This window comes from Rhinopithecus roxellana, chromosome 7 (assembly GCF_007565055.1).
Source record: "Rhinopithecus roxellana isolate Shanxi Qingling chromosome 7, ASM756505v1, whole genome shotgun sequence".
In the NCBI taxonomy this organism is placed as follows: Eukaryota; Metazoa; Chordata; class Mammalia; order Primates; family Cercopithecidae; genus Rhinopithecus; species Rhinopithecus roxellana.
Genome location: NC_044555.1, coordinates 28242522 through 28260848, shown reverse-complemented (window position 1 = coordinate 28260848; position 18327 = coordinate 28242522).

Here is an 18327-nt window from a genome sequence, read left to right as displayed (position 1 = left end):
CATTATTATTGTATGGGAGTCTAAGTCTCTTTGTAAGTCTCTAAGGACTTGCTTTATGAATCTGGGTGCTCCTGTATTGGGTGCATATATATTTAGGAGAGTTAGCTCTTCCTGTTGAATTGATCCCTTTACCATTATGTAATGGCCTTCTTTGTCTCTTTTGATCTTTGATGGTTTAAAGTCTGTTTTATCAGAGACTAGGATTGCAACCCCTGCTTTTTTTTGTTCTCCATTTGCTTGGTAGATCTTCCTCCATCCCTTTATTTTGAGCCTATGTATGTCTCTGCATGTGAGATGGGTCTCCTGAATACAGCAGACTGATGGGTCTTGACTCTTTATCCAGTTTGCCAGTCTGTGTCTTTTAATTGGAGCATTTAGTCCATTAACATTTAAGGTTAATATTGTTATGTGTGAACTTGATCCTGCCATTATGATATTAACTGGTTATTTTGCTCGTTAGTTGATGCAGTTTCTTCCTAGCCTCGATGGTCTTTACATTTTGCCAAGTTTTTGCGATGGCTGGTACCGGTTGTTCCTTTCCATGTTTAGGGCTTCCTTCAGGGTCTCTTGTAAGGCAGGCCTGGTGGTGACAAAATCTCTAAGCATTTGCTTATCTGTAAAGGATTTTATTTCTCCTTCACTTATGAAACTTAGTTTGGCTGGATATGAAATTCTGGGTTTAAAATTCTTTTCTTTAAGAACGTTGAATATTGGCCCCCACTCTCTTCTGGCTTGTAGAGTTTCTGCCGAGAGATCTGCTGTTAGTCTGATGGGCTTCCCTTTGTGGGTGACCCGACCTTTCTCTCTGGCTGCCCTTAAGATTTTTTCCTTCATTTCAACTTTGGTGAATCTGGCAATTATGTGTCTTGGAGTTGCTCTTCTGGAGGAGTATCTTTGTGGCGTTCTCTGTATTTCCTGAATTTGAATGTTGGCCTGCCCTACTAGGTTGGGGAAGTTCTCCTGGATGATATCCTGAAGAGTGTTTTCCAACTTGGTTCCATTTTCCCCCTCACTTTCAGGCACCCCAATCAGACGTAGATTTGGTCTTTTTACGTAATCCCATACTTCTTGCAGGCTTTGCTCATTTCTTTTTCTTCTTTTTTCTTTTGGTTTCTCTTCTCGCTTCATTTCATTCATTTGATCTTCAATCGCTGATACTCTTTCTTCCAGTTGATCGAGTCGGTTACTGAAGCTTGTGCATTTGTCACGTATTTCTCGTGTCATGGTTTTCATCTCTGTCATTTCGTTTATGATCTTCTCTGCATTAATGAGTCTAGCTGTCAATTCTTCCACTCTTTTTTCAAGATTTTTAGTTTCTTTGCGCTGGGTACGTAATTCCTCCTTTAGCTCTGATAAGTTTGATGGACTGAAGCCTTCTTCTCTCCTCTCGTCCAAGTCATTCTCTGACCAGCTTTGATCCGTTGCTGGTGATGGGCTGCGCTCCTTTGCAGGGGGAGATGCGCTCTTATTTTTTGAATTTCCAGCTTTTCTGCCCTGCTTCTTCCCCATCTTTGTGGTTTTATCTGTCTCTGGTCTTTGATGGTGGTGACGAACTGATGGGGTTTTGGTATAGGTGTCCTTCCTGTTTGATAGTTTTCCTTCTGACAGTCAGAAGGACTCTCTGTTGGTCTGTTGGAGATTGCTTGAGGTCCACTCCAGACCCTGTTTGCCTGGGTATCAGCAGCAGAGGTTGCCGAAGATAGAATATTGCTGAACAGCGAGTGTACCTGTCTGATTCTTCCTTTGGAAGTGTCCTCTCAGGGGTGTACTCCACCCTGTGAGGTGTGGGGTGTCAGACTGCCCCTAGTGGGGGATTTCTCCCAGCTAGGCTACTCAGGGGTCAGGGACACACCTGAGCAGGCAGTCTGTCCGTTCTCAGATCTCAACCTCCGCGTTGGGAGATCCGCGGCTCTCCCCAAAGCTGTCAGACAGAGTCGTTCGCGTCTGCACCGGCTCCCGCTACTTCCCCTGTTGGTCTTCAGCTGTGCGCTGTCCCCAGAGGTGGAGACTACAGAGACAGGCAGGCTTCCTTGAGCTGCTGTGAGCTCCACCCAGTTCGAGCTTCCCAGCGGCTTTGTTTACCTACTTAAGCCTCAGCAATGGCGGGCGCCCCTCCCCCAGCCTCGCTGCTGCCTTGCGGATAGATCGCGGCAGACTGCTGTGTTAGCAGTGAGGGAGGCTTCGTGGGCGTGGGACCCTCCCGGCCAGGTGTGGGATATATTCTCCTGGAATGCCTGTATGCTTACAGCGCAGTATTGGGGTGGGAGTTACCCGATTTTCCAGGTGTTGTGTGTCTCAGTTCCCCTGGCTAGGAAAACGGATCCCCTTCCCCCTTGCGCTTCCAGGTGAGGCGATGCCTCGCCCTGCTTCAGCTCTGGCTGGTCAGGCTGCAGCAGCTGACCAGCACCGATTGTCCGGCACTCCCTAGTGAGATGACCCCAGTACCTCAGTTGAAAATGCAGAAATCACCGGTCTTCTGTGTCGCTCGCGCTGGGAGTTGGAGACTGGAGTTGTTCCTATTCGGCCATCTTGCTCCGCCCCCCGATAGGTGGAATTCTAAGAATGACTTCCAAGGACCCTCTTCATTGTGTCATTCCCTCCACAGTTTGAGTGTCTGAAGAACCTGTGAATAAAATAAAATATCACTTCTGTGATTATGTTACTTTAAATGACCAAAGGGAGATTGATTGGGCCTAATGTTTTCACATGAGTTCTTTAAAAGCAGAGAGCTTTCTCCAGTTGGGTGGCAAAAAAGGGAGTCACAGATTTGAAATACAGGAGGGATTAGAACACAAGGGAGATTCTCTGTTACTGATATGGAGAAGGCTCATAGTAGGGAACTTTGAACAACCTCCAGGATCTGAAAATGGCCCCTCGCTGACAGCCAGCTAGAATGAGGACCTCAATTCTACAGTCAAAAGAAACAGAATTCAGTCAACAACCTGAATGAGCATAGAAGTAGATTCAGCCTCCAGATAAGATCGTAGCCTAGCTTACATCATGATTTCCACCTTGAGAGACAGAACTGGAATTCTGACCTACAAAACTATGAATTAATAAATGGGTGTTGTTGGCTGGGTGTGATGGCTCACACCTGTAATCCCAGCACTTTGGGAGGTTGAGGCAGGTGGATAATTTGAGGTCAGGAGTTTGAGACCAGCCTGACCAACATGGTGAAACCCCATCTCTACTAAAAATACAAAAAAAAAATCTGGGCATGGTGGCGCATGCCTATAGTCCCAGCTACTTGGGAGGCTGAGGCAGGAGAATGACTTGAACCCGAGAGGCGGAGGTTGCAGTGAGCCGAGATCACACCACTGTACTCCAGCCTGGGCAAGAGAGTGAGACTCTGTCTCTAAATAAATAAATAAATAGGTGTTGTTTTAAACCACTAAGTTTGTGGAGGTTTGTTTTGGCAGCAATAGAAAACTAATGCAGAAAACTTAGATGATTTTGATACTGGAATTAGCCAAAAGCACTTTAAATTACGATTAACTTAACAGACGTAAAGGAAATGGATGAAAATATGAAGGATTTCAAAATATTTGTAATCTCTAAAAATGAATGAAATATGTATGCTACAAACTGAAACAAAATATAGTAGCCAAGAACTTACTGTATGGGTTTTAACAGCAGATTGGACACAACAGAAGACAGGATTCATGAATGTGAAGACGAGTCAATAGATTTGTCTCGCTGGGAGGGAAAAAATACAAATAACATAGACAGTGTTAGGCATTTGGGACACAGCCAAAAGGTAAACCACATATAACTGGGGTCCCAGAAGAAGAGAGAAACATTGGAACAGGAATAATATTTGAGACAATGGTTAAAATTGATATATAAAAAAAAAAAAAACAGTGAAAGAGATCAAACTATGGGGTCAAGAAGCTTTGAGAAGGCAATTCAAATAATATACCAAAATTCATTTCCAGCCATGATGGAGTAATCAGGTCCAAACTTATCCACCTGCTATAAACAACTAGAAATAATATATATACACTGTATGAGGTAACAGTTTTTGTATGTTGAACAAAGGCAGCACAGGAGGATTATAAAGCTAAGAAAAGGAAGACAAATGAGGTGAGCTCTATGATTGCCCTGGCTTCCTGCCTGGATGTACTTTGCAAAATGTGATACAGGGACAAGGGTTTGAAGAAGAACATGATGGTTCACAGAGTTAAGAGGTCAGTGCTCAGTGAGTCCAAAGCTACTAGAAGTTTCAGCAAAGAAGGGAGTTGTTGACAAGAGAGAATAGGAGAAATCTTTGCATGAGGTCCCCTTGGATTTGTAACTGAATATTAAGCTGTGTATAGTGGAACTCCACAAGGCAAGGGAAAGAGTAGTTGGGGAGCTGTAAGCTGAAGAGTTTCCAGAGGTCACACAGGGATGGAATGTGTGAGTTCTAGCAAGTCAGAGTGGAGAATTCTTGTCAATCACCCCCAGGTGATCAGTGGAGACCCCATGGGAGTCATGTCTTAGTAGTGGGGATAGAATAGCCCTCAAAGGGAATGGGAGAAAATTTTTGCAATCTACCCATCTGACAAAGGTCTAATATCCAGAATTTACCAGGAACTTAAACAAATTTACATGAAAAAAATCAAAAAGTGGGCAAAGGATATGAACAGACACTTCTCAAAAGAAGACATTTACGTGGCCAACAAACATAGAAAAAAAGCTCAACATCACTGACCATTAGAGAAATGCAAATGAAAACCACAATGAGATACCATCTCATGCCAGTCAGAATGGTTATTATTAAAAAGTCAAGAAACAATAGATGCTGGTGAGGCTGTGGAGAAATAGGAACGCTTTTACACTGTTGGTGGGAATGTAAATTAGTTCAACCATTGTGGAAGACAGTATGGCAATTCCTCAAGGATCTAGAACCAGAAATACCATTTGACCCAGCAATCTCATTACTGGGTATATACCCACAAGAATATAAAGCATTCTACTATAAAGACACATGCACACATATGTTTACTGCAGCTCTATTTACAATAGGAAAGTCATGGAACCAACTCAAATGCCCATCAATGATAGACTGGATAAAGAAAATGTGGTACATATATACCATGGAATACTAAGCAGCCATAAAAAGGAATGAGATCATGTCCTTTGCAGGGACAGGGACATAGATGAAGCTGGAAGCCATCATCTTCAGCAAACTAACACAGGAACAGAAAACCAAACACTGCATGTTCTCACTCATAAGTGGGAGTTGAACAATGAGAACACATGGACACAGGGAGGGGAACAACACACACCAGGGCCTGGTGGGAGGGAACTTAGAGGACAGGTGCAGCAAACCACCATGGCACATGCATACCTATGTAACAAACCTGCATGTTCTGCACATGTATCCCAGAACTTAAAGTAATAAATAAATAAATTAAATTAATAAATAAAAATATCCCTAGAGGGAAGGGTACCATTAAACTTACCCTAACAAAGCTACAAACTAGTCTTGAAAGAATGAAGCATCTTAACCACTTGCTAGAATGAAGTCCAACATTCTTTTTAAAGGAACAAAAAAAAAATCTAGCATTCAACAATGTAAATTTATTGTGTAAATTTATTTAATATCCAATCAGATATTATGATGTGAAGATATAGGAAATGTGATGCCTAGTTAAGAAAAAAAATCAGATAATGAAAATAGACCAAGAAATGACAAATATGGTGGATTTTTAAAATATTAACATGTTAGAAATATTCTTGAAGATTGAAAGGAAAGGTGATGACGTAAGGAATGGAAGATAACTTCAAGTCAGAAATGAGGCAAGCCAAAATACAGAGGAACGAAAGTTTTAAAATGCAGAAAGAAAAAACAAAATTGTTGATATAGAATTCAAAACCCAGAAAAAATATTCAAAAATGAAGGCAGGCCAGACACAGCGGCTCAGACCTGTAATCACAGCACTTTGGGAGGATTTAGAGAAGGATTGCCCGAGTGAAGGAATTCAAGACTAGCCTGGGCAACACAGTGAGAACCCATATCTACAAAAAAATTTTAAAGTAGCTGGGTGTGGTGGTGCATCCCTGTAGTCCCAGCTATTCAGGAGGCTGAGGTGGGAGGATTGCTTGAGCCCAGGAGTTCAAAACCAGCCTGGGCAACGTAGGGAGACTCTGTTTCTACAAAAAATTAAAATATTAGCCAGGCGTGGTGGTGCATGCTTGTAGTCCCAGCTACTTGGGAGGCTAATGTGGGAGGATTGCGTGAGCCCAGAAGGTCAAGGCTGCAGTGAGCCATGGTTGCACCACTGCACTCCAGCCTGGGCAACAAAGTGAGATGCTGTCTTAAGAAAAAGAAATAAATCAGCCGGGCGCGGTGGCTCAAGCCTGTAATCCCAGCACTTTGGGAGGCCGAGACGGGCGGATCACCAGGTCAGAAGATCGAGACTATCCTGGCTAACACGGTGAAACCCCGTTTCTACTAAAATATACAAAAAAAAAAAAAAAAAAAAAAAACTAGCCGGGCGTGGTGGCGGGCGCCTGTAGTCCCAGCTACTCGGGAGGCTGAGGCAGGAGAATGGTGTAAACCCAGGAGGCAGAGCTTGCAGTGAGCTGAGATCGCGCCACTGCACTCTAGCCCAGGCAACAGAGCGAGACTCCATCTCAAAAAAAAAAAAAAAAAAAAAAAAGAAAGCAAAAGAAATAAACCATGATCATCTCAACGGTTGCAGGAAAATCCCTTGGAAAATTAATATATATTCATGAAAGAAAATAAACACCTCTCAGTAAACTTAGAAGGGAAATTCCTCAGTCTGTTAAACAGCATCTATCAAAAGCCACAGCCAACATCATATTAAATAGTGAAAGCCTAAATACTTGCTCTCAAGCTCATTAATTCTATTATTTAAACAAAATTTTTTTTTAGAGACAGGGTCCTGCTTTGTTGACCAGGCTGGGGTATAGTGGCATGATCACTGTAGCCTCCAACTCCTGGGCCTAAACGATCCTCCCACCTCAGCCTCCAAAGTAACTGGGACTGTGTGTGTGTGTGTGTGTGTGGAGATGGGTTCTCACTTGGTTGCCCAGGCTGAGCTGGGACTCTGTGTGTGTGTGTGTGTGTGTGTGTGTGTGTGTGTGTGTGTGTGTGTGTGTCTGTGTGTACAGATGGGTTCTCACTTTGTTGCCCAGGCTGAGTCTCAAACTCCTTGCCTCAAGTGATCCTCTTGCCTTGGCCTCCCAAAGTGCTGGGTTTACAGGCATGAGCTACCATGCCCAGCCTCAAGCTCATTAATTCTTTTCTCAATTGTATCAATTTTGCTGATAAGCCTGGCATTCCTAAGAGTTAAATTGATGGGTACTCAATAGGGCAGCTATTTAATATTACAATCAGAAAAAGGAAAGATTCAAAGAGCAGGTGTCTGAGGACAACTACCTCATTAAAATATGAGTGTTCCTTGCTCAGTTCCCAGACCTGAGCCAGTCTTCAGATCTAGAACCATTTGTCTTCAGAGTCACCCATGTGCCTCAGAGGAAGAACCCTACAGTTTTATGGCAGGCATCTATTATAATGCTTACCCTGGTCTCTCCCCAAAGTAACCTATGGCCATTTATTTGGGTGACTATACACTTGGGAAAGGAAATACCAAGAAATTTTTAGGACTATCAGAAACAGCTTTCAAAGTTGACATCAATACACAGACACTGAAAGCATCATCATGGCCCTCCTATCAGTGTGGGGACTTAATGGGTCCAGGCAATAATGGCATCCTGGCCAAGATGGTAAATTTAAAACAATATTGCACTCTGGGGGATGACAGTGTCACCATTAAAGACCTAAATAATGAAGGAGTGGTGGTTACTATTATATTTCTGTTTAATTAATCATTCTGGCATTTCAAAAACCAGATGGATCCTACAGAATGACTGTAAACTACCACAAGCTCAAAGACACCAAGTTTAATTTTGCAAAAGAGAAGTACAGCACATATTAAGCCTCTTTGGGATCTAAAGGTAACGTATTACACATCTAGAAGTGCTTCTCTGGCCCATATACCAAGTGACACAGAAGGCTGCCAGCTTTGAGTGGGGCCTAGAGCAGGAAAGGCTCTACAGCACACAGTCTTGGTACACATAGCCTTGTTGCTTAGATCATATGATCTGGCTGACTTTGGGGTGGAGGTGTCAGGGGTGGAAAAAATGAAGTGTGAGAGCATCCCTGGGATTTTGGAGCAAGGCCATTAAATCTGCAACAGAGAATTATACTACCTTTGAGAAACCACTCCTTGTGTTAGGCACCATAAACCTCATTTTGTCATTCTGCTCCAGTCCATTAACTGACTAACCCACAAAATTACCAATTTTTGCTGTGGCCCAGAGCAAGAATAACTTTTAAACAGACCTGATCTGTCATGCACACTGTCTCTTGGGCCATATGACCTAGCATATCATATGGAGCTGACGTGTCTGTGCCAGATAGAAATGTTGTATGACACCCTTGGAAAGTCCCTGTGTGAGTCACAGTACAATCCATTAGGATTTGGAAGCTGTATTAGTCTGTCTTCATGCTGCTGATAAATATATACCAGAGACTGAGCAATTTACAAAAGAAATAGGTTTAATGGACTTACAGTTCCATGTGGCTGGGGAGGCCTCACAATCATAGTGGAAGGCAAGAAGGACCAAGTCACTTCTTACATGGATGGCAGCAGGCAAATAGAGAGAGCTTGTGCAGGGCAACTCCCATTTTTAAAACCATCAGATCTTGTGAGACGTATTCACTATCATGAGAATAGCATGAGAAAGACCGGCCCCATGATTCAATTACCTACCACTGGGTCCCTCCCAAAACACGTGGGAATTGTGGAAGATACAATTCAAGATGAGATTTGGGTGGGGACACAGCCAAAGCATATCAGAAGCAAAGCAGTATCCTCCTCTGCAGATAACTTTTCTTTAGAGAAGAAGTTTCTAGCTTGCTATGGAGCCAGTACCTTTTCTCTAGTCCAGTCCTGCCCCTCAGAGTTAGTAACTATCCAGAATTGTAACGCCAAAGAAAAGAGAAGTTCCATAACTTAGATGGTATATTTGAGACCCCAAACAAGCAAGAAAATAAACTCCAGGAAAATTTTAAAAGAAGCATAAATGATTATTGAAAATAATGCACTTCTTCTTATGAATGTTACATATTTCCTTGACCATATTATTCAGTTATTTTAGAATCCATGATTCATAACTTTTATATGTGAAAGGCCTGTGGGCCTGCTTCTACGTCCACATTTTTCTTCTGACTCTGGGTATACCTGGCAATTTTGGATTGAATGCCATTGTGCATAAGAAATTGTAGAAGCTCTAGATGAGCTTTAGTTTCTTGTTTTTGTTTTTTGTTTTTTGTTTTTTGTTTTTTGTTTTTTATTATACTCTAAGTTCTGAGGTACCTGTGCATAACGTGCAGGATTGTTACATGTGTATACTTGTGCCATGTTGGTGTGCTGCACCCATCAACTCGTCAGCACCCATCAATTCATCATTTATATCATGTATAACTGATGTGCAATCCCTACCCCTCCCCCCTCCCCATGATAGGCCCCAGTGTGTGATGTTCCCCTTCCCGAGTCCAAGTGATCTCATTGTTCAGTTCCCACCTATGAGTGAGAACATGCGGTGTTTGGTTTTCTCTTCTTGTGATAGTTTGCTAAGAATGATGGTTTCCAGCTATATCCATGTCCCTACAAAGGACGCAAACTCATCCTTTTTTATGGCTGCATAGTATTCCATGGTGTATATGTGCCACATTTTCTTAATCCAGTCTGTCACAGATGGACATTTGGGTTGATTCCAAGTCTTTGCTATTATGAATAGTGCCGCAATAAACATATGTGTGCATGTGTCTTTATAACAGCATGATTTATAATCCTTTGGGTATATACTCAGTAGTGGGATGGCTGGGTCATATGGTACATCTAGTTCTAGATCCTTGAGGAATTGCCATACTGTTTTCCATCATGGTTGAACTAGTTTACAATCCCACCAACAGTGTAAAAGTGTTCCTATTTCTCCACATCCTCTCCAACACCTGTTGGTTCCTGACTTTTTAATGATTGCCATTCTAACTGGTGTGAGATGGTATCTCATTGTGGTTTTGATTTGCATTTCTCTGATGGCGAGTGATGATGAGCATTTTTTCATGTGTCTGTTGGCTGTATGAATGTCTTCTTTTGAGAAATGTCTGTTCATATCCTTTGCCCACTTTTTGATGGGGTTGTTTTTTTCTTGTATATTTGTTTGAGTTCTTTGTAGATTCTGGATATTAGCCCTTTGTCAGATGAGTAGATTGCAAAAATTTTCTCCCATTCTGTAGATTGCCTGTTCACTCTGATGGTAGTTTCTTTTGCTGTGCAGAAGCTCTTTAGTTTAATGAGATCCCATTTGTCAATTTTGGCTTTTGTTGCCATTGCTTTTGGTGTTTTAGACATGAAGTCCTTGCCCATGCCTATGTCCTGAATGGTACTACCTAGGTTTTCTTCTAGGGTTTTTATGGTATTAGGTCTAACATTTAAGTCTCTAATCCATCTTGAATTAATCTTCGTATAAGGAGTAAGGAAAGGATCCAGTTTCAGCTTTCTACTTATGGCTAGCCAATTTTCCCCACACCATTTATTAAATAGGGAATCCTTTCCCCATTTCTTGTTTCTCTCAGGTTTGTCAAAGATCAGATGGCTGTAGATGTGTGGTATTATTTCTGAGGACTCTGTTCTGTTCCATTGGTCTATAGCTCTGTTGTGGTACCAGTACCATGCTGTTTTGGTTACTGTAGCCTTGTAGTATAGTTTGAAGTCAGGTAGCGTGACGCCTCCAGCTTTGTCCTTTTGACTTAGGATTGTCTTGGCAATGCCGGCTCTTTTTTGGTTCCATATGAACTTTAAAGCAGTTTTTTCCAATTCTGTGAAGAAACTCATTGGTAGCTTGATGGGGATGGCATTGAATCTATAAATAACCTTGGGCAGTATGGCCATTTTCACGATATTGATTCTTCCTATCCATGAGCAGGGTATGTTCTTCCATTTGTTTGTGTCGTCTTTGATTTCACTGAGCAGTGGTTTGTAGTTCTCCTTGAAGAGGTCCTTGACATCCCTTGTAAGTTGGATTCCTAGGTATTTTATTCTCTTTGAAGCAATTGTGAATGGAAGTTCATTCCTGATTTGGCTCTCTGTTTGTCTGTTACTGGTGTATAAAAATGCTTGTGATTTTTGCACATTGATTTTGTATCCTGAGACTTTGCTGAAGTTGCTTATCAGCTTAAGGAGATTTTGGGCTGAGACAATGGGGTTTTCTAAATATACAATCATGTCATCTGCAAACAGGGACAATTTGACTTCTTCTTTTCCTAACTGAATACCCTTTATTTCTTTCTCTTGCCTGATTGCCCTAGCCAGAACGTCCAACACTCTGTTGAATAGGAGTGGTGAGAGAGGGCATCCCTGTCTTGTGCCAGTTTTCAAAGGGAATTTTTCCAGTTTTTGCCCATTCAGTATGATGTTAGCTGTGGGTTTGTCATAAATAGCTCTTATTATTTTGAGGTACGTTCCGTCAATACCGATTTTATTGAGCGTTTTTAGCATGAAGGGCTGTTGAATTTTGTCAAAAGCCTTTTCTGCATCTATTGAGATAATCATGTGGTTCTTGTCTTTGGTTCTGTTTATATGCTGGATTATGTTTGTTGATTTGCGAATGTTGAACCAGCCTTGCATCCCAGGGATGAAGCCCACTTGATCATGGTGGATAAGCTTTTTGATGTGCTGCTGAATCCGGTTTGCCAGTATTTTATTGAGGATTTTTGCATCGATATTCATCAGGGATATTGGTCTAAAATTCTCTTTTTTTGTTGTGTCTCTGCCAAGCTTTGGTATCAGGATGATGTTGGCCTCATAAAATGAGTTAGGGAGGATTCCCTCTTTTTCTATTGATTGGAATAGTTTCAGAAGGAATGGTACCAGCTCCTCCTTGTACCTCTGGTAGAATTCAGCTGTGAATCCATCTGGTCCTGGACTTTTTTTGGTGGGTAGGCTATTAATTATTGCCTCAATTTCAGAGCCTGCTATTGGTCTATTCAGGGATTCAACTTCTTCCTGGTTTAGTCTTGGAAGAGTGTAAGTGTCAAGGAAATTACCCATTTCTTCTAGATTTTCTAGTTGATTTGCGTAGAGGTGTTTATAGTATTCTCTGGTGGTAGTTTGTATTTCTGTGGGGTCGGTGGTGATATCCCCTTTATCATTTTTTATTGCATCTATTTGATTTCTCTCTCTTTTCTTCTTTATTAGTCTTGCTAGCGGTCTGTCAATTTTGTTGATCTTTTCAAAAAACCAACTCCTGGATTCATTGAATTTTTGGAGAGTTTTTTGTGTCTCTATCTCCTTCAGTTCTGCTCTGATCTTAGTTATTTCTTGCCTTCTGCTAGCTTTTGAATGTGTTTGCTCTTGCCACTCTAGTTCTTTTAATTGTGATGTTAGAGTGTCCATTTTAGATCTTTCCTGCTTTCTCTTGTGGGCATTTAGTGCTATAAATTTCCCTCTACACACTGCTTTAAATGTGTCCCAGAGATTCTGGTATGTTGTATCTTTGTTCTCATTGGTTTCAAAGAACATCTTTATTTCTGCCTTCATTTCCTTATGTACCCAGTAGTCATTCAGGAGCAGGTTGTTCAGTTTCCATGTAGTTGAGTGGTTTTGATTGAGTTTCTTAGTCCTGAGTTCTAGTTTGATTGCACTGTGGTCTGAGAGACAGTTTGTTATAATTTCTGTTCTTTTACATTTGCTGAGGAGTGCTTTACTTCCAGTTATGTGGTCAATTTTGGAATAAGTGCGATGTGGTGCTGAGAAGAATGTATATTCTGTTGATTTGGGGTGGAGAGTTCTATAGATGTCTATTAGGTCCGCTTGGTGCAGAGATGAGTTCAATTCCTGGATATCCTTGTTAACTTTCTGTCTCGTTGATCTGTCTAATGTTGACAGTGGAGTGTTGAAGTCTCCCATGATTATTGTATGGGAGTCTAAGTCTCTTTGTAAGTCTCTAAGGACTTGCTTTATGAATCTGGGTGCTCCTGTATTGGGTGCATATATATTTAGGATAGTTAGCTCTTCCTGTTGAATTGATCCCTTTACCATTATGTAATGGCCTTGTCTCTTTTGATCTTTGATGGTTTAAAGTCTGTTTTATCAGAGACTAGTATTGCAACCTCTGCTTTTTTTTGTTCTCCATTTGCTTGGTAGATCTTCCTCCATCCCTTTATTTTGAGCCTATGTATGTCTCTGCATGTGAGATGGGTCTCCTGAATACAGCAGACTGATGGGTCTTGACTCTTTATCCAGTTTGCCAGTCTGTGTCTTTTAATTGGAGCATTTAGTCCATTTACATTTAAGGCTAATATTGTTATGTGTGATCTTGATCCTGCCATTATGATATTAACTGGTTATTTTGCTCGTTAGTTGGTGCAGTTGCTTCCTAGCCTCGATGGTCTTTACATTTTGGCATGTTTTTGCAATGGCTGGTACCGGTTGTTCCTTTCCATGTTTAGGGCTTCCTTCAGGGTCTCTTGTCAGGCAGGCCTGGTGGTGACAAAATCTCTAAGCATTTGCTTATCTGTAAAGGATTTTATTTCTCCACTTATGTAACAGTTTGGCTGGATATGAAATTCTGGGTTTAAAATTCTTTTCTTTAAGAACGTTGAATATTGGCCCGCACTATCTTCTGGCTTGTAGAGTTTCTGCCGAGAGATCTGCTGTTAGTCTGATGGGCTTCCCTTTGTGGGTAACCCGACCTTTCTCTCTGGCTGCCCTTAAGATTTTTTCCTTCATTTCAACTTTGGTGAATCTGGCAATTATGTGTCTTGGAGTTGCTCTTCTCGAGGAGTATCTTTGTGGCGTTCTCTGTATTTCCTGAATTTGAATGTTGGCCTGCCCTACTAGGTTGGGGAAGTTCTCCTGGATGATATCCTGAAGAGTGTTTTCCAACTTGGTTCCATTTTCCCCCTTACTTTCAGGCACCCCAGTCAGACGTAGATTTGGTCTTTTTACATAATCCCATACTTCTTGCAGGCTTTGTTCATTTCTTTTTCTTCTTTTTTCTTTTGGTTTCTCTTCTCGCTTCATTTCATTCATTTGATCCTCAATCGCTGATACTCTTTCTTCCAGTTGATCGAGTCGGTTACTGAAGCTTGTGCATTTGTCACGTATTTCTCGTGTCATGGTTTTCATCTCTGTCAGTTCCTTTATGACCTTCTCTGCATTAATTATTCTAGCTGTCAATTATTCCACTCTTTTTTCAAGATTTTTAGTTTCTTTGCGCTGGGTACGTAATTCCTCCTTTAGCTCTGAGAAGTTTGATGGACTGAAGCCTTCTTCTCTCATCTCGTCAAAGTCATTCTCTGACCAGCTTTGATCCGTTGCTGGCGATGGGCTGCGCTCCTTTGCAGGGGGAGATGCGCTCTTGTGTTTTGAATTTCCAGCTTTTCTGCCCTGCTTTTTCCCCATCTTTGTGGTTTTATCTGTCTCTGGTCTTTGATGATGGTGACGTACTGATGGGGTTTTGGTATAGGTGTCCTTCCTGTTTGATAGTTTTACTTCTGACAGGCAGGACCCTCAGCTGTAGGTCTGCTGGAGATTGCTTGAGGTCCACTCCAGACCCTGTTTGCCTGGGTATCAGCAGCAGAGGTTGCAGAAGATAGAATGTTGCTGAACAGCGAGTGTACCTGTCTGATTCTTACTTTGGAAGCTTCCTCTCAGGGGTGTACTCCACCCTGTGAGCTGTGGGGTGTCAGACTGCCCCTAGTGGGGGATGTCTCCCAGTTAGGCTACTCAGGGGTCAGGGACCCACTTGAGCAGGCAGTCTGTCCCTTCTCAGATCTCAACCTCCCTGTTGGGAGATCCACTGCTCTCTTCAAAGCTGTCAGACAGGGTCGTTTGCGTCTGCAGGGGTTCTGCTGCTTTTTTGTTGTTGTTTAGCTGTGCCCTGTCCCCAGAGGTGGAGTTTACAGAGACAGGCAGGTTTCCTTGAGCTGCTGTGAGCTCCACCCAGTTCGAGCTTCCCAGCGGCTTTACCTATTAAGCCTCAGCAATGGCGGGCGCCCCTCCCCCAGCCTCCCTGCTGCCTTGCAGTTAGATCGCAGACTGCTGTGTTAGCAATGAGGGAGGCTCCGTGGGCGTGGGACCCTCCCAGCCAGGTGTGGGATATATTCTCCTGGTGTGCCCGTTTGCTTAAAGCACAGTATTGGGGTGGGAGTTACCCGATTTTCCAGGTGTTGTGTGTCTCAGCTCCCCTGGCTAGGAAAAGGGATTCCCTTCCCCCTTGCGCTTCCCAGGTGAGGCGATGCCTCGCCCTGCTTCAGCTCTTGCTGGTCGGGCTGCAGCAGCTGACCAGCACCGATTGTCCGGCACTCCCTAGTGAGATGACCCCAGTACCTCAGTTGAAAATGCAGAAATCACCGGTCTTCTGTGTTGCTCGCGCTGGGAGTTGGAGACTGGAGCTGTTCCTATTCGGCCATCTTGCTCCGCCCCCATAGTTTCTTGTTTGTTTAGTAACAGTGTCTTGCTCTGTTAGCCAGGCTGGAGTACAGTGGCACAATCATGGTTCACTGCAGCCTTGAACTCCTGGGCTCAAAGAATCCTCCCACCTCAGCCTCACGAGTAGCTGGCAGTACAGGTGTGAGCCACCACACCTGGCTAGTTTTTTATTTATTGTAGAGACAAGGTCTCACTGTGTTGTGAGGCTGGTTTCAAACTCCTGGCCTCAAGTAATTCTCCCACCTTGGCCTCCCAAAGTACTGGGATTACAGGCATGAGCCACCACACACAGCCAAGCTTTAGTTTCTGAAGGTAATTATAGTAGGAGCAAATTACCTGAATTCAGTTAGTGAGCTCATTCAAGGTGGGGTATCAATCCTAAGATCTGGTCTATGTTTACTCCTTCCTAATTCCTAGGTAAAGTCCTTCAGAGGTTCCTGCTGAAAGCCTGTGGTATTTAACAAGGCCCATCATCACCGGTGGAATCTGAACTTCAAGTTTGATTTCCTTGGCACATAATTTTCTACTAAAAGCTCTGCACCTGGCTGCTGTGAATCTCCAAATCTATCCCAAGCCATTTACCAATTTGTATATTCCTTGTGGGGAAAAGTAGCTTGGTCTATTGGACGTGTTTCTCTTCACTCCTCTTGTCACCAGGATCTTTCCATTCAAGTCTGATTGTCTTAGCTCAGGGCTCCCTCAGGTATTATCAGCCAGTTGCAGTCTCTTGCCACATGGGTTTCTTCAATATGGCTGCTTACTTCATCAAAGCAGCAAGGAAAATCTCTCCAGTCTGCTAAGACAGTCTTATATAACATAATGTAGTCATGGGAGTGACATCCCATCACCTTTGCCCATATTCTATTGGCTAGCAGCAGTCTCAGTTCTGCCTACCTTCAGGGAAGGGATTATATAGGGCATTAATCATTGGGGGTCATCTAGGGTTTCTGCCTTAACTGCTAACAAAAGGACAGGGACAAGAGGGAGTACAAGCATTCAGCAGCACTCACAAATATCACAGTGAAAAGAGCTTTCTTCAGAAGTTGATTTTGTCTCATTACTTGAACACTTAAGCATTCCTTACATCTCTCACTTGTAAAATTTGTTAACTAGTAACTTATGTCACAGGATTTGGTGGTTATAGAATAAAAAGCGAATGAGATGCTTTTATCAGAAAATCACATACAGGTATTATTAAAATCATAGGATACTGTATTCCCAGCTACTTGGGAGGCTCAGCAGGACTGCTTGGGCCCAGGAATTCGAGACCAGCCTGAACAACATACTAAGAGCCCCTGCCTCCAAATATCATAGGATACCCACTCTCAAGATGCAAAATATTGTTGACCCTGGAACATGGGATTATGGGCACTGACCCTCCAGCAGTAAAATATCTGCATATAATTTATGACTCCCCCCGAAATTTGACTACTAATAGCTTACTGTTGACCAGAAGCCTTACTGATGATGTATATAGTCCATTAACACATTTTGTGTATTATATATGTATTCTATTTACTATTCATTCAGTGAAGTGAATCATAAGAAGTTTTCATCCTCATCATCTTCATGTTGAATAGGATGAGGAGGAGAAAGAAGGGTTTATCTTGCTGTCTCAGTGGTGGCACATGTGGAAGAAAATCCACATAGAAGTGGACATACACAGTTCAAACCCATGTTGTTCAAGGGTCAACTATGTACACACTCAAAACTGTAATCTCAATCATATGGAAAACAAATAGGCAATATGTATACATATGTGAAAATGGGGTCATTTTAAGAAGAGAATGATGTTACATATTAAAGACAAAGCTGAGTGGCAAAATGGATGGGAAAAGAAAATAAGCATGCATAAGATACACTTTAAACGATATACTTTATTGGTGATTTCTGGAGACTACATCCAAAAAAATTTTTACACATCAATAATCCCCCACACTCAAATGCCAATCTATTTAATAATTTGGTGTATTTCTTTCCTAGCTTTTTCCCTCCACACTACACAGATGTACTAGCTTTTTGTTCCATGTGTTTATCTATACACACACACTCACCTATGAAATAGGTGAATACAAATTTATACTTATATAGATGAAATATGAATTTATACTCATATGTGCATATGACTTTACTCATCACAAAATTTTTATGTCAACCACCCAAAATGGCTGATATAATGGTTCATATACTTCCTATTTTTACAATATTAATCATATGGTTATTGTTTTATAATATTTTTTACTTATGATTTACCATGAACATTTTCCCAAATTTGCCAGTAGTCTTAATTGGTGCCCATTATTTCACCTAATTGACATATCAATTTTTAATCAGCTGTCATTGGATATTAAATTGTCTTATTTTTTCACTACTTTAAATAATACTGCTGTTATGGAAGATACTCTGAAAATGTTAAATCTTATATTGCTTTACCATAAAATTATTACTCTTTCTTAAAACATGGAGAATTTTAAGTTCTAAGCACTGTTCCTAAGGAAAGTATGTAAAAGCTTACTATGTGCCCTTTCTGTAATGGCTTTGCATTTTCGCACTGAAGATATTGATGAATAATATATATAAGGTCTCCTGTTTGAGATCTTTGTTTCAGGGATCCTGATGACTCATCCTCTCTTACCCTATTTAAGGAAGCATTTTTTTTTTCTATTTGTTTAGGAAAATAATCTGGGAGTTTGCCCCACATAGGGTATTTTATGCTTTATACTGTTCTTTAAAAAATGTCATACTCACCGGGCGAGGTGGCTCTTGCCTGTAATCGCAGCACTTTGGAAGTCTGAGGAGGGTGGATGACCTGAAG